The 10,289-nt window shown below is 35.2% G+C and overlaps 1 long non-coding RNA gene across 1 annotated transcript in view; it reads left to right on the top strand.

The window, feature by feature from the left end:
• Positions 1-4,794: 4,794 nt before the first annotated feature.
• LOC113604785 (uncharacterized) overlaps positions 4,795-10,289 on the top strand; it is a 207,251-nt gene continuing 201,756 nt past the window's right edge. Inside the window, exon 1 of the long non-coding RNA XR_003426803.2 lies at positions 4,795-4,883. This is a non-coding gene — a long non-coding RNA (uncharacterized LOC113604785). The remainder of the gene's footprint in view (positions 4,884-10,289) is intronic.

Below are 10,289 nucleotides of genomic sequence, written 5' to 3'. Positions count from 1 at the left end.
TATGTTAGGCCACAAAACACACCTTAATAAATTAAAGGAGATTGAAATCATGTCAAACATGACTTTCTCACCACAATGGCATTAAACTAGATATCAATCACAAGAAGAAAATTGAAAAATTCACAACTATGTGGAGATTAAACAACATGCTATAGAACAACCGATGGGTAAAAGAAGAAATTGAAAGAGCAGTCAAATAATATCTTGAGACAAATGAAAACAAAACAAAAAAAAATACAACACACCAAAACCTATGGGATAAAGGAAAAGAAGTTCTAAGAGAGAAGTTTATAGCAATAAACACCTACATTAGGAAAAGAGAAGGTCTCAAATAACCAACCTAACTTTACACCTCAAGGATCTCAAAAAATAATAATAAATTAAGCCCAGCATTAGAAGAAAGGAAATAAAGAAGATTGGAATGCAAATAAATGAAATAGAGATTAAAAAGACAATAGAAAAGATCGGTGAAACTAAGAGCTGATTTTTGAAAAAATAAACAAAGTAGACAAACCTTTAGCTAGACTTATCTAGAAAAAAAAAAGAAAGCTAAAATAAAGTACAAATGAAAGAGGAGACTTTAAAACTGATATCACAGAAATTCAAAGAATTGTAAAGCCACTATGAACAATTATATTCCAAAAATTGGACAGCCTTGAAATGGATAACTTCCTAGAAACATACAACCTACCAAGACTGAATCATGAAGAAATAGAAAATCTGAACAAATTAATGTTGACTAAGGACATAGCAGTAAACAAAAATCTCCAAATGAAGAAAAGTTCAGTACCATATGGCTTCTCTGGAACTCCAACATTTAAAGAATGAATACCAATCCTTCTAAAACTATTCCAAAATACAGAAAAGGAAACACTCCAAAACTCATTTTATAAGGATAGCGTTAATTACTCTGATAACACCAGACAAGGACACCAGAAAAAAAGAAAATGACAGGCCAATTTCCTGGGTAAACACATATGCAAAAAATCATCAGTAAATATTAGCAAACCACATTCAACAATACATTAAAAGGATCAGACACCATAATCATGTGGAATTATTCCAGGGATGGAAGGATGATTTAATATTTTAAATCAACTTATGTGATATATCACCTTAACAAAATGAAGGAGAAAAATCATATGATCATCTCAATTGATGCAGAAAAACATTTAATAATTTTCCGCATCCATTCATGATAAAAACAACAAACTGATTATAAAGAAAATATAACTCAACATAATAAAGAACAGATATAACAAACCCACAGATAACATCACACTCGATGAAAAGCTTGAAAGCTTTTCCTGTAAGATCAGGAACAAGGATGTCCACTCTTACCACTTTTATAGTACTGGAAGTCCTAGTAAGATGAATTAGGCAAGAAAAAAAAGTCATCCAAATTGGAAAGCAACAAGTAAAATTGTCTGCAGATGAGATGACCTTATACAGAGAAAATCCTAAAGACTCCACCAAAAAACTGTTGGAATAAAGAAATTCGGTAAAGTTTCAGGATGCAAAATAAATATACAAAAATCAGTGTGTTTCTATCTATTAATAAAAAAAACTATCAGAAAAGAAACCAGGAAAACAGTTCCAATTATTACAATTGCATCAAAAATAGTAAAATACCTATAAATAAATGTAACCAAGTAAGTGAAGGATCTCTACTCTGAAAACTATAAGACATTGATGAAAGAAAACATAAATAAATGGAAAGATACTCTTTGTTCATGGATTAGAAGAATTGATATTATTAAAATGTCCATACTGTGCAAGGCAATCTATAGATTCAATGAAATCCCTATCAAAATTCAATGGTATTAATCACAGAAGTTTAAAAAAATAAAATAAATTTGTATGGAACCACAAAAGACCCCAAATAGCTGAAGCAGTTTGGGAAAGTACAAAGCTGGAGGCACTACACTTCCTGATTTCAAACTTTATTACAAAACTATACTAATCAAAATCATATAGTATTCACATAAAAACAAACATATAGAGCAATGAAACAGAATAGAGATTCCAAAAATAAACCCATTCCTATTTGGACAATTAATTTACAACACAGGAGCCAAGAATAACAATTGGGAAAGAATAGCATTTTCAGTGAATGATGTTGGGAAAACTGGACAGCCACATGTAAAAGAATCCCTACCTTGCAACATACACAAAAATCAATTCAAAATAGATTGAAGACCTAAATTTAAGACTGGAAACCATAAAAACCCCTGAAGAAAATACAGGGGGTAAGCTCCTTGACATCAGTCTTGGAAATAACTTTTGGATATGATATCACAAGCAGAGACAACAAAAGCAAAAATGAACAAGCGAGACTACATCAAACTAAAAAGCTTCCACACAGGAAAAAAAAAGTGAATCTATTGAATAAGAGAAAATATTTGCAAATCATATAACTTATAAGAAATTAATATCCAAAATATATATTAAAGAAAAAACTCATACACCTAAATAACAAGCCATAAAACCCAGTTAAAAAGGGGCAGAGGAACTGAACATACATTTTTCTGTAGAAGACATACAAATGGTCAATAGCTGAGTGAAAAGAAGTTCAACAACACTAATCATCAGGGAAATATAAATCAAAACCACTATGAGATATCATTTCACACTCACCAGAATGGCCATCATGAGAAAGACAAGAAAACGAGAATTGGTGAGAATGTAGAGAAAAGGGAAACGTGTACTGTTGATGGGAATGTAAATTGGTGCAACCATTCTGGAAAACAGTATGGAGGTTCCTCAAAAAATTAAAAATAGAATTACCATATATTGAAAAATACATTGAAAATATATTTGCACTGTGACGTTTGTTGCAGCATTATTCATAATAGCCAAAACATGGAAATAATGTAAGTGCCCATTGATGGATGAATGGAAAGAAAACTTGATATGTACATGTACAAACACAAGGGAATAATAATCAGCTTTGAGAAAGGAGGAAATCCTGCCATTTACCATAACATGCATCGAACTTTAGGGCATTATGCTAAGTGAAGTAAACCAGACAGAGAATGACTAATACTGCATGATATCCCTTATATGTGGAATATTAAAACAAAACAAAAAAGTCAAACTCAGAAAAAGTAGAAAAGTAGTTGGTAGTTGGTTGCCAGGCGCTGGGAGGAGGGGGAGTGAATAGGAAGAGGTTGGTGAAAAGATACAAATTTCCAGCTATAATATAAATAAAGTATGAAGACTAACATAAAACATGGTGACTATAGTTGATAATACTGCAATATATAACTGAAATTTGCTGAAAGTAGAACTTAAATGTTCTCAACTACAGCAACAAAGAAAGATAAATATGTGAGGTGATAGATTTGCTAATTAACTAGATGGGGGAATCTTTTCACAATGTCTATGTATATCAAATCACCACTATATACATTTCAAATACGTTACAACTTTGTATATCAATTATATCAATTATAAGGGTTTTTTTTAGGTTTTTTTTTTTTCACTACAAAAATAGTTTTCAGAGAAGCTGCAGGGTAAAGTGAGTGAGCACATAGAAATGGCTTTGTTACAGCTTGGGAACATTTCCCTAAATGGTCAATAGGATGACACAGGTGTCCACCAGTTGTGGTGATAAAAATCTTGCTGTTATATTACTTATAGGAGGTGTGAAAATATATGAGTGCAGATAGAAATAGCAATTAAAAATATGTAAGACCGTTAACCTAACAGACAAAATTGGCAGAGAAAAAATCATTTGCTGCCACAAAAAAAGAAAAATAATTGAATGCTCCAGATTTTAGTGTCAGCTTTCATCTGCGGCCATTTAGTCGAAAGCAGGAGTCTACAGAGCAAAGATGCAAGTAATAGCAAATAATCGCATATGAGGAATATTGCCAATAACTCAGGGTTATGAGCAAAAACAGGTATATCCTCTTTTACAGTTTTTATATTTTGTGCTTTTTTTGTAAGTTCAACAATTTACAGTTTTTGAGGCTAAAGATCCTGGATGTCCTTGTATGAGAAAAATAAGTATCAGAAATTATTTGGAAATTCTTGAAAAATATTTAAGAATCAGAAAAGTTAATTTTGATGTTCTTCTAATTATTAAGAGGACAAAAATGTTTTTACAGTTAGAATTTTAAAATTCTTGCAAATTTTAATGAATTTGTATGGCCCCCCAAAATAAATAATTCTTATTAGTTACTCTGATGCAACCAGGCAGTTTGAATGAGTTTATACATAGAACAGAAACTAAAGAGCAGAAATCTTGTCTGTAGTGCTCACGGAAGTCAGTTAGTAGAGACTTAATATATATTTTTTAAATTAATAAATAGGGCATGTGAAAACTTGGCAACTAAATGTGGTGAATTATTTTAAGTGCTTTCACATTTAAAATACTCTATGGAGTATTATAGTTTAACATTGCACCCTATTATTTGTTTATTTGGAAAATGGAAAAAAGTAGATTAAAACTTAGGTCAGTTTTTTTTTTTTTAATTCTCAGTTTGCCTATTCATATAGTAACACTATGGGTTGTTTGATTGAACCTCCCTTTTCATCCTTTTTCTCCTATGCTTTTATTATAAAGGTTGCAAAAGCTCGTAAACTCAACTACTCAAACTCCAGCTTTCCAAACACTTTTGCTGCTATGGATATCCATGTTCTCACTATTCCCACTGAAAAATTTAGGTAGATATCTGCTGATTCTGTCTTTTCCTCTAAATGTTTCCTACTTCTATTTGCCCAGAAAACGATATGAGGCCTATGTCACATCACATGATGTCACAGCCTTCTTGTGACATAGAACAATAAGGTGTATATGTGAACACCTGAGAAAGAGCCTGGATCCTGTTGGCATAACTGAGAGACTGTACCAGCCCTGGATTGAAGATCTCCAAATTGTAATTATGTTAAACAATTCTTTGGGTATTTAAGTTTTAATTATATGGTTTTCTATTGCTTGAAGCTGAACCCATACCTAACTGATAGAGATCATACACCTTTTAGTTACCTATCTTTTAAGTCAGATATATTTCTCAGTTTGGGATTTCACAGAGACAAATCCTGAGACTTGGATTCAAGTGCAAGTCTTTTATTTCTGATGTGATCCCAAGGAAACATCACTGAGGAGTGAAGGTGTGAAGGGAAGCAGAGAAGGGAAAGAAATCAGTAAAGGAACATTGGAATAGCTTCTTAGAGACCCAGTTAAAGTTCTGGCTGGCTTGCAACTTCTGAAGGGTACAGTCTATGATGGGATGAGTAAATCCTGTGGTTAAGGGCTTAATGTCATAACTCCCTTACCATAGAATGAAGGCAGTGGTATGTGCAATCTCAAATCTTTAGACATTGGAGCAGGTAGAAAAGTAAACCCAAATTGGAGATACTTTACAATACCAATAAGGATAAATTGTCCTTTCTCCCAGTATGTAGGGGGTGCAATACAAGCAACTTGCCATCAAGTGACTGGTGTCTAATGAATTACATCTAAATCTCTGATAGTTGAGTGTAGCTACATAGGCTCAGCAATTACAAATTAGTATCATTCTCACTTCCTATCATTAGTTGATCTACAGAAAATACCTCTACTTCTCAACAATATTTATATGCCCTTAACTATCACATTCTCTATCACTTTAGAGAAAGAAATACTAAGTCCTACCTGTGAACATAGTCAACTTGTTTATTCTCTAGTATTACATAATAAAGTCATTCTAACATAACCACATTGCTAAACCTATTAATCACTTCTTTAATATTTTCTAAGAAATTTCTTCCAAGGAAGTGTTAGAACCTTAATCTTGAATCTCAGGAGAATACCCCATATCAATAAACTGCCTTTTCCTGCCTTTAATTCCTCTCCCCACCCTCTATCATGGTGTACCAGTTTTAGCATTCATTTTCAAGCACTTTCTCCCAGTACTTTCTACTGTATATAATATACAGATTCTGTAACTCATTTAGCAAATAATATATTTCCTCCTAAAGTATCCACCAGAAAATCCTTATCCCGTGTAACATTGTCTGTTCTTTCCCCAGCAGGGCCCTAACATCAGTGTAAGAGCCTTGCCAGGACTATGAATGCAGCTCACTATGTACTTCTGTCAGCACTTGGGCCTCCCACTCTTGGAAGAAACGGTCTTTATATCATACCAAGCTAAGCTGATAATTGGCTGCCTCAGGCCTGTCACTTTTATACTACAAGGCTTCACTGCAGTTGTCATACGCCAACCAATGCCATATGCTTATACCATTACCCATATTTCCCAAAGGCTAGAAGTATTGCCTGAACTCAGGCATCTCGTTCCCCTGTAACTCATTCCAATTCACAACAGGTGAGACTCTTAGCAGAGATATTTACAACACCACAGCTTACCACCAGTTATAGGGTCCTTATTGCCATATAGCTGGTGACTAATCCAGTTCCAGAATCTTGTCTTAAGGATCTTCTCTTATGACCATTTTTGGCATCAACTGTCTATTTGGATTCCAGAAGCCATTGCTGAGACAAGGATTCAAGTACAGGTACTTTATTTGAGAGGTGATCCCAGAAAGCACCACTCGGGGAGTGGGACAGTATGACAGGAAGGACAAGGAAACCAATAAAAGGTAGGTTATCAGACTAGGTATCAATTTGGGCAAGTGGCTCAATCTTATTAGGGCTGTTGGAAGAGATGACATCATCACAATCAAGGGGTGGAAAATCTGAGGTATTTACCCACTAAGTCTCGTTATGTCATTGCTGGAGCATTTACTTGCCCTTTCAGCTGGCCTTGTGTAAGGAACAAGTATGCCCCCCCACCACAAGATACACCAATGCCCTCAGCAGAGTCACAGATATTCACAGTAAGCAACCTGCAGGGTTTAGATATGTGCAGAAGGGACCTAGGAGGGACATGGGCTACATCTGTTTCTTTTCTCATAAAACTAGGAAGGGTATGATTAGGCCAGGTACAGAAATCTACTTCTAGCCACATGCCAAAGCAAAATAGGGTAATACACACACACACACACACACACACACACACACACACACACACACACACACACATTGTGATGAAAAGTGCCTAAGAACTACTTTCTCTAAACGTATTTTAGCAACTATCCCCACGTTCTGGTGCCTGAAATCCTCCCATTTGTTTTTATCCCTTTAGCCTAAACTCTTGATATACTTTGTACAAAAGTAGGTTATACCTGGAAAGAATAATTCATTAAACCATTATAACAATAAAATATAATGCATAAAATAGGAAAATAATGTGTCATTTAACTACCAAACTGAGGGTAGATTCTGGCATTGAGGCACACAAAAAAAAATCACAAATCTCTTTAAAAGCTAAACACCCAGAGATGTTCCTAAATCCATAAATTTAAAAATATGTTGATTTTATATATAGACTTCAATCAGTCTGTTAAACTCATTAACTGGCTGCATGACTCATTCCAACATAATAGCCTATAGCAAATAAGCAGATTACGATGTGCTATTTCATTTAATGCTAAACAGTAGGTGATGGCCACTACTCTGTTTTCTAACTGACTTTTCCTTACCCTCCTTTCCAATGCCCATATCCATCCCCACATAGAAGGTGCTACTTTATAAGTAAAAAAACATCATGTAACACTTTGGTATAATCAATTTGTGTCCTTATTGGGAGTTCAAGGGTTAAAACACTCCACTCTTCCATACAATAGTTTTTTTTCCCCCAGTTTTCTCTATTTTACATAGTTTTGCTTTGGGATTTCCTTCCCTAAGTTCTTTCATGTAGCTATTACAGTAAAATAGCCCTGAAATTTTCTTTTTCTTGAAAAGGTGTCTACTTTCAGAAAGCAAAAAAGGACCACAATGGGGAAAACAGAGAGGAATATGAGGTGTTCCTTACAGGACAGCTCTGCTTGAGGCCACAGGGAGAAACACCTTGAGAGAGGACACTTGACATTTTTGAGGGTGCCTATATAAGTTGGGGTCCCAGTCAGAAACAGATGGCACATCTAAATGATGATAATTTGAGGAGGATTTAATTAAGAGGCAATTTACAAAAATGAGCGTAGTGCAAAGGAAGCCACAAGGGATAGTGTAGTATCTCATGCCATTACCATCCATAGGTTTTAAGGAGCAAAGGGAGCAGTTATAGGATCCCAGTGACCCAGAAAGCTAGACAAAACTGGAGAAGGCTCCTACAAAAGCTAACACTTCTGTCAAATGATATAGCCAGTCCATGGAGACACTGCTAGGAGAAAAAGAAAGAAAGATATACCTTCATATCTCTCTCCTCCCCCACTGGTCTCTTGCCTGGGCTTTCTATTGGCTACCCAAGCTGAGGCCAGACAGTAAGGGGATGAGTTGATGAGTCTGCACAAGTCAGCATCAAGGCATAGAGCAGGGTGCAAAAGGATGGAGAGTAAATCTGAAAAAGCACTGGAATATTTGTAGCCCACAGCCCTTATTTATAGTTGGGGAAATTTACCAATGTATTAACTTTGTAAAATTTAAGGACCACCTTCCAATAAAGAAGCTTTAATATTAGACATGTGTTCTCTCTGATTGCTGGAAGCTATGCTTCATCATGTAGGTGCTTATGCCAGGGAAGTAGAGCGATGTTAGAATTAATTCTGACTGTCCAAGGGAAGTAGTCAAGTGCTGCCAGTAGTAGCCTCCACAATCCAGGCACAGCAGAGCCAGTGGAAGAACCCAGCATCCAGTGGTGGCAGCCTTGGCCCTCTACCCACAGATATTTCCTTAGATGACCTTGCCTAGGCTTCTAGCCAGTTAGGTTTTCTGAGTTTTTCTGAGCCTATCTGTCTAGCTTTCCTGTTATATTTGTTTATTTTTTTTTCCAAATGAGTTGTTTGGCAGTTCAAATTCACAAGAAAAATCTGCAGTTTCTGGAATAAATAATTCTGACTGGTGGGGAGAAAATAATACCATGAGTAGGTTGCAGAGGTGACCCTGGAGGGGCTACCATGATGATACACACAGGGCATCCAGAGTTGTACCACAGTAATCTAGCCTTAAACAATCTTGGTAAATAAGATGGAATTTAGAATTATTCATCTTGCTTAATTAGGGCTGAAAACAAACAAACCAAAACTTCACCTACTATTCTAGGAGAATAATCTTAACACCCAGCATGACATAGCATATCTATGATTCACATCTTATCTATAGTAATCTGGAAAAAAAGAGCTCATTGAAGGCTTTGAGAAACTGAGCAACTACCATAAGGACAGAATGCCAGGAAGGACGCATTCAAGGGCTGCAGGTTGAGCAGATGCTTCTTATGGCACTGGATAGTTCAAAGAAAAACAACGAGCAATGGCCTAAATCCCCAAATTCTTGCCTCATATAATAGACTGAAACCTGGGAAATTTCTACAATTAAGGTAAAGAATAGTTTACCTTCTTCAATGGCAGAGCTAAGATGGGAGTGCCCATTTGAGATTACAGCTACTATGAAATCTGAAATAATAACTCATTAGTGTCTATCCCACATTTCCTAACCTCTTACCCTCCTTCTTACCAGCCCTTACCCTCTGTATGGTAGAAGTCTGACAATGAGATGTATCATTGAAAAAATAGTAATGGGGAAAGGCTTTAGAGTGCAGGGTGAGAAGTGCAAAGAGGTGGGGATGGAGAGGTCTTAGGCAGTAGAAGGTGAATGTAGTAGTGACCAGGGAGAGAGCAAAAGGGGAGCTGGAAACTTCCACTGTCAAGGATGATCAGGAGACCTTTAACAGGGCCACTTGTATGCATTCAGAAAGTTTATATATGAATAAGGCATTCCTAAAAGGATACAAGAAAAGAAATTGGAGAAGAGGAGATAAAGTTTTTCTTGACATTAGGTTTTCTTCCTGAATTTATTTAAGCAATACCATAGTATTTCTGTAAGCTTCTTACAATCTTTTAAAATAGCTACTTTAGACACAAAGATTTATTTATGGATATTTTACCAAAAAACTTCTATTTATTTATCAGTTCTCCATAAAATAAAGCTATATTTTGTTCTTTAATATAACTGTATGCCTAATGATATTCTTCTAAAACTTAGGTGGCCCAGTGATACTGCTTTTATGGATCCCTCATTCCTGATGCTTTTCTTTAAATTGAGTACTGGTTTTATAGTATTACAAAAACATTCATGGATAAACTCTATTATAGCCAATTGTCAAGAAATAATCATAAAATAGTTTAATCACTATATTTTTTGTGACAGAAAATTATGTATAAGGAAATCAGAATAAGCTGATTTTAGAAATCAGTATAAGCAGAATATAAATGTAAAATACTTTCATATATAATCTTGAGTCCTG

This window comes from Acinonyx jubatus, chromosome C2 (assembly GCF_027475565.1).
Source record: "Acinonyx jubatus isolate Ajub_Pintada_27869175 chromosome C2, VMU_Ajub_asm_v1.0, whole genome shotgun sequence".
NCBI lineage: Eukaryota > Metazoa > Chordata > Mammalia > Carnivora > Felidae > Acinonyx > Acinonyx jubatus.
This window is presented reverse-complemented; position numbering and strand designations above follow the sequence as displayed.